At 46.1% G+C, this 15953-nt stretch overlaps 1 pseudogene; it reads left to right on the forward strand.

Annotated features, from left to right (window-relative positions):
* The first annotated feature begins 1341 nt into the window (after nt 1-1341).
* LOC136151244 (tumor suppressor candidate 2 pseudogene) lies at nt 1342-13364 on the forward strand (annotated as a pseudogene).
* The last annotated feature ends 2589 nt before the right edge of the window (nt 13365-15953 follow it).

Below are 15953 nucleotides of genomic sequence, written 5' to 3' on the forward strand. Positions count from 1 at the left end.
TGTAGAAAAATGAGTTGCTTCCAGGATTCTTTTCTCAGTTTTTTCTAAGAATCCCTAGGGGTATTCACATGTGTCTGGAAATCAGTTCTGGTCATTTGTAAATCCATTGCTGCCCAAGCCAGGACCACACAATAGTCTCGAGCTGGGAATTTCCATTAGGTGGTCACTCTCAAGCTGGACTATTTTTTCCCACTGCAGTGGAGTTAGAGGTACCATTGTTGGTGAAAACAGTCCCCCTCCACTCCCAGGAGCAGAGAAAATGGGGCAGATCCCTGAGCCCCCATATCAGCCGCCCTTCGGAGGTAAGAGACAAGTTCTGGTGTTGGGATGGGACTGGGCGTTACCACTTACCTCTTAACCTGGTGTGGCTGAGCTTTGACTTTCCAGCTCAAGCCCTAATAGACCTCTTGGGATGGGGCATCCCTCAAGCAGAGACCTCCAGCCCCTCTCTGGAGACCTTTGTAAATCTCTCCAGACAAATTCTCCAGGGTAAGAGAGAGAATGACGCCCCTCCTTGCACGCCCTGCCCAGCTCTGCATTTTAATAGCAAGAGGTTCACAGTAGATTTGCCCGGAGCTGGTGTAACCAGCTGCATCCACTCACACTTCCACCTCCACCCCAGCACCCAGCCTCCTTGCTCACATTCTAGCCCTTTCAAGTCAGTTTCCTCTCTGAGACCTACTGTTCCCTCTTTCCACCGGCCTCCACCCAGGACTGCTACTCTGCACCAGGGCATGTGTGCTAAGTCGCTTCAGTCGTGTCCGACTCTGTGCAATCCCCATGGACTGTAGCCTTCCAGGTTCCTCTGTCCATGGGATTCTCCAGGCAAGAATACTGCAGTGGGTTGCATGCCCTCCTCCAGGGGATCTTCCTGACCCAGGGATTGAACCCGTGTCTCTTCCATCTCCTGCATTGGCAGGTGGGTTCTTTACCATTAACGCCACCTGGGAAGCCTCACCAGCCATGCTTCTGTATTCTAGAAACCCAAGGGGTATTAGAGTTCAATCCACTTTTCCCTCTACTGAGTTCTTACAAAGATGTCTAATTTCAGATGAGAGCTGGGGGTCAATCACCCTCCGCCACCCCTCTGTCCGAGTTTCAGGAGCCAGCCATGTCCCACAGGCAAGTCCAAGTACAGACGTGTGGGACAGCTTTGTCTAAGGCCATGGTCTTCAGTGTGAGCCTCACAGGGTGGTATGGAAATTTTAAAAACTGGGATCGCTCTTTATTTTCTAATCTCATGCTTTAAATTTTTGTACATGCATGTTTTACTACACACTAGCCATGGTCAAACATTGTGTTAAACATAATTAGGGTAGGCAAACCAGTAGTGTCCGCAATATGGACCTGGGGGACCCAGAGGCCTCAGGTACCTCATTATGTTTGTGTATTTAATAATTTACATTTGAAGGTTCACTGTGGTACACTTTCGTGTGGATATTATGCCTGTTCACTCTTTTTAAAAACTGATTTTATTTATTCATTTAGGGCTGTGCTGGATCCTCACTGCCGTGTGGGCTGTTTCCTCTCTTGCTCTGTGCGGGTTTCTCATTGCGGTGGGCTCTCTTGTTCTGGAGCACAGCCTCTAGGCTGTGTGGGCTTCAGTAGTTGTAGCACATGGGCTCGGGAGCAGAGGCTCAATAGTTGTGCTACACAGGCTTACTCTGTGGCATGTGGGATCTTCTTGGATCAGGGATCGAACCTGCGTCTCTTGTACTGTCAGGCAGATTCTTTACCACTCAGCCACCAGGGAAGCCCTGTTTACTCTTTTTATTTATCAACAGGGTGGCAAAACTGTTTCGCTTTTTGGTTTTCGGGAAATTCACCCCACATTTGCCTACTAAGTCTTTAGTAGGTCCATGCAAACATTAAAATTTAAAACAGATAACATTTGCACTTATTAATACTGTTATTAACTAATCTTGTTGCCTTCATTGAGATAAATTTCAGTATTTTTTCCAACTTGTGAAACAGCTGGGGTTTTTTTTACATTTGTTTACAACTGCTGTGTGGTTCATTGCTTTCAACGGCAGAAAGCCTTGATGTTATAGGTTCCACTTTCAAAATTTCTTCTAAATCTTCAAAAATGTGAGAAAACCTGGACAAAGGAATTCATTCGTCACAGTAAATGGAACCGTATTTATCCATAGCAAGGTCCACTTACACATCCTTCCTTGTGGTCGCTGACTCACCAGACTTCAGGGCCGCCTTGCTGGGGTGGACTCATGTGAGGTCACGCTGAAGCAGGCAAGAAGTGATTGAACAGCACAGACGCTGGGCTGCAGCATCAGTGTGACAGGAGAGCAGGAAGGGCTGGGCTTTGCTGGTTGCCAAGGTTCTTAAGATCAGTGACTTACGTGCCATCAAGGCCTGAATTCAGGGTTTCCATTGTCCAGCAGTGGTGTATTCCACTGCTCACCATCCTTCATGATGGCTCCCAAGGATGCCCACCTCTAGGTACTCACATCCGTGTAGGCTCCTCCCACACCGGGCCAGGGGTGATCCGTGGGATCAAGAGAAAATGGCAGAGGTGATGGTGTGTCACTTCCAAGGTCAGGTTCTGAGAGGCTCCTTGGCTCTTGTCTTGGATGCCCGCTCACATTTTCTTTCTTTCTCAGACCATCCACTGCCCAGGGAACCAAGCTGCCACGTTAAGAGCGACCATGTGTGGGTCCCTGTGTGAAGTATGGAGAACACAAGAGAGAAGGCACACCCCCTCTTTTTAATATAATTCTGTCCCTTAAGAAAGACAGACTGTTCTCAAGTAAACGCCGTGCAGTGTACTGTATGCGTGTGCATGCTTAGTCGTTATGTCCGACTCTTTGTGACCCCATGAACTGTAGCCTACCAGGCTCGTCTGTCCATGGGATTTCCCAGACAAGAATGCTGGAGTGGGTTGCCATTTCCTCCTCCAGGGGATCTTCCCCACCCAGGGATCAAACCCGCGTCTCCTGCATTAGCAGGCGGGTTCTTTACCACTGAGCCACCAGGGAAAGCCCATACTATATATGATAACAGTGGAAAAAGCAGACCTTCCATGAACATTCAGGAAGGCCACATTCATTTCAGCTTTGGTTCACTGAAGAACCTTTTGAAGCAAAGAAGAAAAAAAAAAAATAGGTGCCTTTGAGGCATATAGGGAAAGGGGAAGGGAGAGGGGGTCCTTTCAGGCAGACAACTGGATATATAGAGACAGGGAATTGGGATCAGTAAGGATTTATTGGAAAAAAGAAGAATTTATTGGCATTTTAATGGGCCCCACTGAAAAAATAAAAGATACATGAGAGGAAACATCTGTCCTCTAAAATCACACACTTCCCAAGACTCAAAGCCATAACAGATCAGTTGAAACTCTTAGACCAGCACTGTTCAATATGGTAGCCACTGGACAGAACACATTCTGTTCTTGAAATCTGGATCGTCCAAACTGGATGTGCTGTGAGTGTAAAATACACACCAAATTTCGAAGACATAACCCAAAACAGGTAAATATCCCATTAATAACTTCTTGTACCAGTTGCATGTTGAAATGACATTTTTGATATAATGAATTAAAAAGAACACCTTATTAAAATTGATTTCAACTATTTCTTTTTTATGTTTTTAAAGGGGCTACTAAGTTTAAAAGTCTTCTCTGTGGTCTGTCTTCGTGGCTTGTGCTGTCTCCTTCTTGGGCAGCACTGATTTGGAGGCTGTTCTTGCATCAGCACTGTGGAAGAGGAAGAAGGAATGGCGTCAAGGGATGTTGGGAGGACCGCATCACAACCAGCATGCTTTCCTCTACCTTCACTCTGGGCTGAGAGGGTCTAGATTGAGGCCGGGGGAGTTCAGGTGGAGAAGAGGTGATGCCAGAGCTCAGAATTCAGAGGAGGGGGCGTATGTGCTGGGCAGCCCTGTGACATGTGGTGTTGAGGTGAATTCTTAGTGAATAATGTGTGATAATATTTAGTTATACCCTCCTCCCATTCAAAACTTTTTGGTTCAGGATTCTCTGGAGCATTGGCATCCCTTTTGCAGCTAATATTAGAGCATGGATGGGGTGGAGTGGAAGGGAGGAAGGTTGCTAAGAGAAATGGAAGGGGCACCCATAAAGACAGCAGAGCAAAGGTCTATCTCATTTCTTTAGGAAAGTTGAGTCTGGTTCTGGACATATTCCATTTACTCTGCCAGAAGGCCTGAGGTGCTAACTAGTCTCTATCACTCTATATGATTTAGGGTCCTTGCTAGGTGAATTCTGGGGTAACCCATTATCTTTATCTTTTTGACTTGTGAGAGACTGAAAGTGGGCTTTATTGGACTGGACAAAATGATAGGAGCTTCCAAGTCTAAAGATCCTACCACTGGCCAATAACCCCAGGGACTGACAAAGTCAATCGTTGGAGGTTATCCAGGCCCTTGGCCAATATGCTGCAACAGAGCATTGATTCTGTTCTAATCTCTGGCATAAACTGTTCTGCAACCTTGCCAAAACATCTCTCTGTGTCTTTATATCCTTACTGGTTAACCAGTTTCCGGACCTGAAGAGCCAGAGTGTTCTGCAGATTTACTTCAGAACATTTTTTTAAGTGCAGTGTCAATAAGAACATCGTGCTTTTTCAGGTAGAGAGCACTCGGAAGGAGAATAATTGATGGTATTCCACGACCTCTTTGGGAAACTGAATTTTAATAGAAGAGGATGTTACCCAATTCTGGGGATGCTGCAGAAGGTGGCAGTGAGCCCTCTTGCCCCTCCAGGTTCCTCCAGACTGTTAAAAAACCATGTGGTCTGATCTAGCTCCACAGAGCAGACCCCAGTGGGCTGTCTGTCCTAAAAGATGTTAGGTAGAATTTGAGTTTGTTAGGGCTGACACAACAAAGGACCGCAGGTTGGGGGGCTTGGACAACAGAAATGTATGGTCTCACAGCTTTGCAAGTCTGAGGTCAAGATGTGGAAAGGGTTGGTCTCTTCTGAGGACTGTGAGGTCTTAGAATCTGCTCCGGGCCTCTCTCCTGGGGTCTGTGGGTTGGTGCGCCTCAGCTTGTAGATGCATCGCCCTGATTTCTACCTCCATCATCACACAACGTGCACGTGTCTGTGTCCAAGTTTCCTCTCTGTATAAGGACAGCAGTCATATTGGATTAGGACCCACCTAATGACCTCAACTTTAACTTGGTTACCTCTTTAAAGACCTTGTATCCAAATAACATCACATTCTGAGGTACCAGGGTGAGGAATTCATCATTTAAATTTGGGGAGGGGGACACAATTCAATCCTTAACAAACTCTATTCAAGAAAAAGATTGATATGTTTTGCCTCATGTGTATATATTTATATACACACACACACACACACACACACATATATGAGTGTATGTGAGCAACAATATATATATATATATAGTTGAAGTTTAAAAACTGATGAAGCAGACTCAAGAAGCTGAGAAATTTTGAACCTGAAGATTAAGCGACTCATTCACTCTGTGGTCCTGTGAGAAAAAGATTTGGAAAATATGAATGGATGGTTAAAAGAAGACAGGAATAGAATGATGATCTCTGCCAGTGCTGTCCAGTAAAATCTTCTCTGTTGATGGAAGTGTCCCAAATCACCACCTGTGATTAGTAACTATTATTTTGGATGTGAGAGGTTAGCCTCTGCCTAATCTGTGTTCCAGAAGGAGATAATTAGAATGGGGAAGAGGCACTATTCAAAGAGATCACGGCTGAGAGTTTTCCAGAGTAAAGACGCCAATATTGATTCTAGGAAGCCCTTGAATCTTAGCAAATTAAATGAAAAGAAATATATACTGTGACCTCTCCATAGGCAGACCGCAGAATACCAAAGAGAAAAAAGAAGGTTTTTACAGAGCAGCCAGTGAAACAAACCAGATCATCCACAGAGGACTGGTGATGAGACTGATAGCTGTTTCTCACTGGCGTTGGTGGAAATTCCTGGACAAAGGATCTGTATCTTCAATGTACTTAGAGAAAACTCGCCAATCTACAATACTGTGCTGCAAAGCTACCTTTTAAGAATGAAGCCACAATAAAGACTTGTACAGACAAACCATATCTGGTGGAACTCCCCATGGAAAGACCTTAGAAAATGTCAAAAGATTATTTTAAGAAGAAGGGAAATCATTCAAGGTGAACATTCTGAGATACAAGTAGAAATAAACAGCAAAGATGTAGGTAAACCTAAGTAATGACCGTGTAAAACTATAAAAATAATGTCTAGTTTGTGTGGAAATCTAGACCAGAAAAGCTAATGTATTACAGAAGAGCATCATGTAAGCTGGAAAAACCTTGACCACAGTTAAAGAGATATGAGGTCCTTATCTTATTTAACTGGAAAAGTAAACACTAACGAATAGACCAAAGCCTTTAACTTTCATACAGCTAGAGGCTAAAAGTGGAGTAGAAGAAGAAATAAATAATCACCGATTCAGAAAAAGGAATGGATGCAGATTGAATCAGTACAAGTAGTGACCCTGACCAAATGGACCGGTGTAGAGCCTGGCACCCAACTGTAGGAGAAAATGTCTTTTCCTCCCAAAACATATGAAATAGTAATGCAGATTGTTCAAGTGCTAGGCCATAAAACTGATAGCTGTTTTACTCACCCATAGATTGTACTCACCCATATTGTGGTCTCAAAGCACAAATAAAGATACAAATGATTGTTAAATGAGAGCTTCCCAGATGGTGCAAGTGATAAAGAACCTGCCTACCAATGCAGGAGATGCAGGAGACCCTAGTTCGATCCCTGGTTTAGGAAGATCCCCTGGAGGAGGGCATGGCAACCCACTCCAGTATTGTTGCCTGGAGAATCCAATAGACAGAGGAGCCTAGTGGGCTACAGTCCAAAGGGTCACAAAGAATCAGACACAACTGAAGCAAGTTAGCATGATCTAATATGTACTAGGAAAAGATGAATTCCTAACCCTCAAGTTTTTAATGGGGGAGCAGATGGTACATAAGAAAATGAATGAATGAATGAATGAATAACAATTACAAGAGGTGAGAAGCACATTGAACTTGAAGAACATGCAGCAGTCTAAAGCAGCAGAGACCGAGGAGAGGGGGTGAGTTGGTGGTGGCTATTTTAGACTTCAGGATTCTTCCAAGGACAGGAACTCATGCAGCCATTAGGAAATGGAAAAAGCCCACATCCTAAATAATAGAGTAGGGATGAACTCCCAGCCTGATGCCTTCTGCACGCAGCCATTTGTGGCCGGGCCAAGGTTGTGGGTAAGCAGGCTGCAAAAATATGGACAACAGGATGAGGCAGGTTAGATAAGGGCTTTCCAGGACTTTGGCTCTAGAAACTCTTACGAGCCCTTTGCCCGAGTCTCTCCTTTCCCTTAGACCCACAGCCTCATGTTGCCCCCTCTCCAGCCCTCCTGGCAACCCCACCAGCCTTCTTTGGAAGCTCCATGCTCAGACTGTTATCCCTCCACCTGCCTCCCTTAGGCTTTGTCCGGATCATCCAGGAGCCTGGCAGGATGGCCAGAGCATCAGGAAGTGGGTGGGGAGGCATAGCATGCCAGTTCCAAGTCCAGCTATGTGACGTCAGCTAGGCGGCTTCCTAGGCCTCGGGGTCTTCATCTGTGAAACGTGGACGCAGACCATGACCTCTGGGAGACTTCCCAGTACTAGATGCCCTGCAGCTGGGGGCTGGGTCGGTGCTAAGGACCACCTGTCAACACACCATTGTGGGAACATGAGGCTCCCTCCCTGCACACATTCACGTTTTGAGCAAAGCTTTTGCTCACCTTTGCCCAAAGAAGCGAAGTTTCATCAGCCTCTCACGCAAAGTGGAAAATGATGGGGTTGAGGCTGCCATCTGAGTCACCCTGTGGCCTCCTGGAGAGCCAAGAGGTCTGAGTTTAGTACAACTGGAAGGAGCAGCAAAGACTTCCTACAGCAGAGGCATTGTGCAGGGTTTTGAGGGACGTGGAGGATTTCAATAGATGGGGAAAGGCCCTCTAGAATAAGGGGGCAGTGGGAACACATCAAGGGGGTGGGGAAGTAGGTGGCACAGGTGCCCTGTCTGTAATGCCCCTGGGTGGGGCGACAGCCCATGAGAGTCAGCGTCCAGAGGTGCCTTTGAGAGAGTGTGTAACAATAGCCATCTCCACCTTCGTGCCAGAGGCTGCTGTGTGCTCTGTGTACGTTTACAAGTTTATTCTTCAAACCGAGTCTGTGAGGTCAAGCATTACCATAATCCCCATTTTACAGGTGATGAAACTGAGGCCAAAAGGGATCGACAGGGAGGAAACTGGGATTCGAATGCAGGTCTGACTCTAACTCTGATATCAGGAGTGGAGAATTCAGGAGGGCTGAGTGTGGTGAAAGAGCCTGGGAGCTGGGGATTTGAGGAAGGAGCTGGCAGATGTGAAGAAATTCTGGGTCTGCGCACATGGACATGACCAGAGAAAGCCGTGAGGGGCTGACTCTGGCAGTTGGTGCCTCTTTGGAGTGAAAATGTTCATAATGAAAGTTCTGCTTGACAGATGATAAAGGTTCTGGAGGAACTCACGAGGGAAGTCAAGTGTGTGCTGTGCGTTATCCTGACGCAGTTACTGGAGAGAGCAGGAGGACGCGAGGCTTGTCATTCTGTCTCTCAGGGAGGCAGCCAGTGGTGTGTGGAGTGGTGGGCTGGTAAACTGCTCTACACCCCCCCCCCACACCCACACACCCACACACATACACACACACGCACACACCTTAGTTTGTAGCATCTGACTTCATGGTGTCAATAATCCCCCAGAGACTGATTTCAAGGTATCACTGTGATGTCACTGGACACAGAGTTGGGAAGAGAAGTGAGAGTCAAGTCTCAGCATAGCCCTGAGATTTGTCATCAAAGTAGATTTGGGTCTGGGGGGATGAGATAGAGGCCAGAAGAGTGGGGTATCTGATGCATTGCTCTTCACTCCTGTATCTTCTTGTTTGAACAGCCTCTTTCCTCCTGTGGAAGGGTTTGCTGGAGGTATAAAAGAAGAGAAGATATAGACTGTGAGAAAGGGCAAAGGCACACAAGACCTGCCCTCCCTGGACCACACCAAGGCCCTTCCTCTAGAGACCTGCCCCTGAGGATCAACTTCTCCATCAATACGTTGTTGTTGTTCAGTCGCTAAGTCATGTCTAACCCTTTTTGATCCCATGGGCTGCAGCACACCAGGCCTCCCTGTCCTTCACCATCTCTCAGAGTTTGCTCAAATTCATGTCCATTGAGTCGGTGATGCCATCCAACCATCTCATCCTCTGTTGCCCACTTCTCCCCCTGCCCTCAATCTTTCCCAGCATCAGGGTCTTTTCCAGTGGGTCAGTTCTTTGCATCAGGTGGCCAAAGTATTGAAACTTTAGCTTCAGCATCGGTCCATCCAGTGAATATTCAGGGTTAAGCCTAATCTGGTATTCCCTTCCTGAGGTTGAGAATGTGCCCCCAGAAGCTTGGGAGAGGTAGTGTGCCGTAGTGGTCAAGAGACTGTCTGAATCTGAGTACAAGATTTACCGCTTATTAGCCAAGTTCCCACTGGCAAGTGGCTTAACAACTCTCTGCATCAGTTTCCTGCTCTGTAAAATGGGGATAATGCACTTACTTCACAGGGTTGTTGTGAGGGTTAAACTGTTACAAGTAAAGCCCTTAAACAGTGCCAGGAACATAATAAGTGCCAAATGAATGTTTGTCACCATCATCACCATCATTATCATCTATAATCGCTACTCCCATTTGCTGGTTTTCTGCTTTCAATGTAAACGGAAGCTATAATTAGTAATATAATTATAATGCACAAGTTACAATTTATTTTCAAGCCTTGCATGCCTTAAAAATTTCTCCAGGTTTATAATAACTTCTTAGGTTGAATATTTCTTAATGATAGTCACAGTTCTCCATTGATTTTCAGTATGTATCTAGTCTGGGCCACACGAACCTGGTGGAATTGGAAAAGGGTAACTCCTATTCCAAAATCACCTGGTGGGCAAAGGGCTGCCCTGTTTTAGATAGTTGGGTAGAGAGTTGTGCCAATTAATGGATGACCAATTTCCCATCCACAGAGATGGTAAGACTCTGCCTCTACTCTCATTGGAGGAGAGACACTTCCCATCTTACTGTTCAAGTCTATTCTGTATTCTTAGTGCCGTGACGTATCAGGGTCTAAACGTCCTTCAGAGGCATCCAGTTTCACCTGGTACCTGATTTCCTGTGCAGCATCCCTTGTAGTGAGCACCCAGCTTCTGCCTTGATATAACCACTGATGGAGAGCTCAGTTTCCTTAGGATTCTGTTTCTATTTTCAGATAGCGTATTACTGATGTTTGGCTCTACATATGGAAAAGTCTTCCTGCCTTCCGAAAGCTTCCAGGTACTCTTCTAGCTTAAGCACTTTGGAACACATAAGGTAAGTTTAATTTCATTTCCTTTAGGCAGTCTTTCAGTTATTTGAAGACAGGCATCTTATCCCTCTATGTCTTCTGTTAATAAGCAAGATGATCCCTTCATTTGTTCTATGTATAGATTGTTTTTTAGTTTCCTTCAACTTGCTGGCCGTTCTCTCTGAAATGCACCTCAGATTGTATGCCTCACTTTTAAAATGTGGAAACCGGAAATGAATGCAAAATTCCAGGTATGTTCTGAGTAGCACATAGTACAGGATGGAAATGCTGCCCTCCATTATCAATTCTTTACTTTTATTAGAGTCAGAGTTGGTCACTTTCAATATTTTGCAACCATGTTGCTTTCAACTGGTATTGGATCAATTGTTGACTAATGCTCTCAAGTCTCCTTAAAAGTGTCAGCTGCCTTTATATCGAATTTCTCCTCTATATGTACACTAAGATTTTAGCACTCAAGTCCTGGGCTATTAACTTTATGAAATCTAATTATTTTTAGATTTTGCTTATCATTCCAGCCCATCAGAAGTATTCAGGCATGTACAGGGCCTGTGAACTATTTCTCTCACAGAGTCTAATCTCACAGAGACTAGAAAGCCCTCACCAGGTTTGACATCACTCCATTAATGAGTATTCTCTGGATATGAGTTCTGAACAGTTAATAACCCACTCACATGTTCTAGCACCAGACCCATTTTTTTCTCTACGTTAAGCACAAGTGTATCATTAGAGACATCACCAAGTGTTTTGCTAGTGTCCAGATGCCTGGATGGAAATGTGTGAACATTGTCTTTCTCTGCCAACCTCCCACTGAGGGATGGAAATGGGCTGGACTAACGGGGTGTGTTCTTGTGAACCCATGCTGGGTTCTATAATCACTGCTTTGTCATTTGGGTGCCCATTATAACATCGCTTTAGTAATACATTCTGGAATCTTGTCTGAGATCCATATCAAGCTCAATCATCCGTAGTTTACAGAATCCATTTTCTATCCATTTTAGAAAATTGGAAGGCTATTTACTCATTTTCAGCCTTCTAAGATCTCTTGACTTCTTCCCAAACAGCATGCCTATCCTGTCCCCGATCTCCCAACTCGTCCCAAATAGAGCTGAGAGGCATTTTGTTTTTGCTGTTGCCTTTTTGTCAGCCTGAGGTCATTTTGCTAAAATGCTGTCTCTGTCACTTTCTTACATGCCTCTTAAATTTGTGTCCTTCTTCCTATCCTGTCCTTTAAAATCAGAGCTTCCAGAGCACTGTATTGCAATTGTAAGTGAATATTGGGGTTACTCGGGGAAATTAAAAAGTTATGCTGATTTTTTTACCCTAGACTAATTGAATCAAAACTTCCGAGAGTGATGCAAGCATTTGTATTCTTTTTTTAAGTCCCCCAACGGACAGGCAAAGCTGGGACTATAATGGAGTGATATTAGTTTTGTTTGTTTCTGGTTTTGAGTGCTAGTTTTTATTATTTGTTTTAGATTTTTTTTCCCTCTCTCTCTTTATCATTGGCCTCACCTATATCTGTATTGTGAGATCTGAATGTTTGAGAAATTTCTGAAACATTTTGAGTGCAATGGACCTTCATTCCTTATGCCTTGGAATTCTGCTTTTCTTTACCTATGAATCTTATCTGGGAATCACACTGTCGCCATGTCTGTTGGCTCACAGTCTGTGAACTCGGTGACCTTTGCCCTAAGACTCCTTTTTCATCGTCTTTGATAAACATTACTTTATTTTAGTAGGTCAGAATTAAATCTAGGGCAGTAGTTTTTCCATTTGTGTGCTTAATCTTTCTGGAAACTTAGGCAAGGCAAGTTTTAGGCTTCTCTGCTTTGGGCCAAATGAGGCTTTTAGTAGATGTTTATAGAGTAGAAATTCCCCATCATTACCAAATCATGCTTGTAGTCATTTTTTAAAAATGTGTTGGGAACCTATTACACTTATTATTTATTTGGCCCACTGGTCCAGTCTATATCTTGGTGGTGGTTTAGTGGCTAAATCATGTCCAACTCTTGAGACCCCATGGACTGTCCTCTAGACTCCTCCGCCAATGGAATTCTCCAGGCAAGAATACTGGAATGGGTTGCCATTTCCTTCTTCAAAAGATCTTCCTGACCCAGGGATCAAATCAGAATCTCCTGCATTGCTGGCGGATTCTTTCCTGCTCAACAGGGAAGCCCGTCTGTATATTGTGCCCGTGCCTTTCCGTGCTCAGCGCCTCAGTCATAGCAGACTCTTTGAGACCCCATGGACGGTAGCCCCCCAGGCTGCTCTGTCCATGGGATTCTCCAGGCAAGAACACTGGAGTGGGCTGCCATCCCTCCTCCAGGGGCATCTTCCCAACCCAGGTCTTCTGCACTCCAGGTGAATTCTTTACCATCTGAGCCACCAGACAAACCTAATTGCTCCTTAGAATTGCTCAGAGAGTGGTAAAAATACAAATTTTAGGATCCAATCCCAGAATGTATGATTTAATAGAAATCGTAACAAGAAATTTCATTTTAAAAGCCCCCTGAAGGAGCCTGTGGAAGGCGGCGGCGGCAGCATCTGTGGGCCAAAGTCCAGTCAGGGCATGGCGGCGCCGTCGGCCCTGTCAGAGCCAAGTTATCACGGGCCCGGTGCGCCGGCGGCTCCGAAGCTCGGGGCCTGTGGCCCTTCACCTCGGCGGCAGGGGGCGGCGGCCCAGAGGCGGTGGTCGCTGAGCAAGCTTTGGTGCGACCGAGGCCGAGTCGTGCCCCCACTTCGTATTCAGGCATCGCAGCTCCGTGTTCTGTGACGAGGATGGAGATCTGGCTCTCGAAGTCTCTGAGGAGACAGTCGTCACCAAGAACGGGCCAAGCTGAGGCGGGTGCGTCAGAACCTGATTCCTCAGGGCCCCGTGAAGCTGGACCCACCTGGACTTCCCTGTGGTCCTCTGTGAGGTGCGAACCTGGGGCGGGGTGGTGGCGGCAGACATAAACACCCCCTGCTCCAGCAAGACACCCTAGGCTCAAGGAGTGGCTTCCGTTGAGAAACTTAGGCTGAGGCCACAGCCGTGAGTAACCTCCCCTGGCCTGGAGCCTTCAGCTGTGAGCCAGGCAGTGCTGGCTGGGTGCTGGTGTGTAAGTGGACCAGAGGTGGCTGGCAGCTGTGAGCCAGGCAGTGCTGGCTGGGTGTTGGTGTGTAAGTGGACCAGAGGTGGCTGGCAGCTGTGAGCCAGGCAGTGCTGGCTGGGTGTTGGTGTGTAAGTGGACCAGAGGTGGCTGGCAGCTGTGAGCCAGGCAGTGCTGGCTGGGTGTTGGTGTGTAAGTGGACCAGAGGTGGCCGGCAGCTGGCCAGGGCTGATGGCGGAGTTCCCAGCCCACCCTTTCCTAACAAGGAGCATGAGAGGGCACCTGCTGGTCAGGAATGCCTGCTTCCTGTGCCCCTGCCTGGCCTTCGTTCTTCCAAGCTTGCCTAGGGCCCAGCCCTGCTAGAGGCTATGGCACTTTACAAGCACGGTCTGCCTTTTTCCCGCCCCGGGGTAACGGGAGCTCTGCAAAAGTGGACCGTCCTTTCCCTCCCTACCTTTACCCTCTCGGTGGAGCGTTTCAGCCGTTTGCTACCTTGATTCCTCCTGTGTTGGACAGAGGCTGGGGGTGGAACGAGCCTGATTCTTCCTGCCTGCCTGGCCCTTTGTTCCCAGGCTGGACAGTTTGCTGTCTGTTAATGGGAGCAGGGACTGGGGTGTGAGCGGTTTCTCCCTCTACCCAGGGCTGGCCTGAGCCCTCCCCACTGCAATTAGTTGCTGCCCCTCCACCCCAAGTGAGAGGGCATACGGTGGGGAGCAGGAAGGGCTCCGGATGCCTGTGCCGCATCCCACCTCCTGTATCTAATCCCTCTTGCCTTTACACACCCACCGTCCTGCGGTAGGTCACGGCACCCTAGGGCTGGCGCCAGTGTCTCTGAGGAGCCCATCACCCCTTTCCCTCCAGTATACCCCTCCCTCCAGGATCAGTCAAGAGAAAAGTACTGGAGCCCCTGGATGGGGGCAGAAAGGAGAGAACAACCATAATAGGAATACTTAAAATGTGAAAGCTTGTGAATAGTCCAGTCCATGGTGGTGTTGGGATAGAGTCTGATTTCTACATAGAAATGATTTTTTAAAAAAATTCCTTACTATGCAAACTCTATGCTTCAAGCATGTGAAAAATGGCTTGGGGAGGATAGTCCTCAGTCTAGGAAGACTGTTGTGTTATTTGTTCAATAAAATTATTTGTAGACCCTGAAAAACAAAAAAAGTCACCTGAACAATGTTGATAGTGGGCCAGATTTAATAAGCCCTGACCTGTACCACAACAACATCACTTCTATTCCTGTCCCCTTATCTCTTGGCTCTTCAACTTGTATCCATCCACAGGCCCATGAATTTCCACAAAGATGTCTTCTTGGCATAGCATCTGGTCAATCTCTTCCTCTAACAGGTCTATTTGTCTTGAATAGAGCATATGCTTCCATCAGCCTATTTCAGTTCTGTATCTCTTCTTTCCCAAGCCTGGTGAATGAAACAAGTTTGTATTTATTGCCCTATCTTGTAAGAATTTCTTTCAAATTATCCTCAATTTACTTTGTTACTCATGCTCTGCTGACGGGCATAAAATAAGACTTCTCAGATTAGAACAATTTTTTTTTCTGTCCCCCGCTCAGTTGCTTTCTAGTTAAAAAAAAAATCACCAGACACTTTACTCATTCTTACATATTTGCTGTATGTAATATCTTCTGATTTTCACAGCAATCAGTTTTATGGATTTATCTGGACATTTTATTTGTCATCTATACTCAATGTTTAAGGCATTCTTCCCCACCCCCCATTCAGTTCTCTTTCCTTTCAAAAAACATTTTATTGTGAAAAGGCTAAAAAACACTTCAAAGTAGAGGGACTAATATAATGAAGTTTAAGGTACCTCTCTTGTCTTCAGCTGTATGCCAGTTGAATCCTTCAGAAAGCAGACGCTAAGATGGAGTTAGGAGAGTATATGTCTTACGGGGGAGTGACACCCACAGAAGGAAATGAGAGGAAGCAGGATGGAGCAAGGGGAGCCTTAAGATGGTGATGCAAGTCAGACAAAGTTCATCACAGTTCAACAAGGAGCCCCTGGCTCGATTGTCTTTAGAGGAGTCTTATATTGGCAGAAATGGCTGGGCCCTTGGATCACAGTCTTACTTGGTTATTGGCTAGAGCCATCTTGAGAAGCCTGTGACCTCTAATACCCTTGAAGGAATTAACCACTAAAAGATGTCAGCTAATCACACAGCTCTAAACTTGCTGCACTTTTCCATTCATAATTGCAATTGAGCAAGTTTGGCCCAAGAAGCACCCAAGTGAATCTCCTGGGTCCACCTGTGTTCCCTTCTGCCAGCCCAGTAGAGAGGTCTGGAACAAAAATTACCCACTAAAGGAGTCCTGTGTTGGGCTTAAATGGCTAAACCCTTGGACCACAGTTTTCCTTAGTCACTTGCTGTGACTACCCTGAGAAGAATGTGGCCTTGACTCAAAAGCTGAGGTTGACCTGAAGGAGTTAACAAGAGAAGGCTGTCTCTAACCACTCTCTTTGCAG

This window comes from Muntiacus reevesi, chromosome 20 (genome assembly GCF_963930625.1).
Source record: "Muntiacus reevesi chromosome 20, mMunRee1.1, whole genome shotgun sequence".
NCBI classification, from domain to species: domain Eukaryota; kingdom Metazoa; phylum Chordata; class Mammalia; order Artiodactyla; family Cervidae; genus Muntiacus; species Muntiacus reevesi.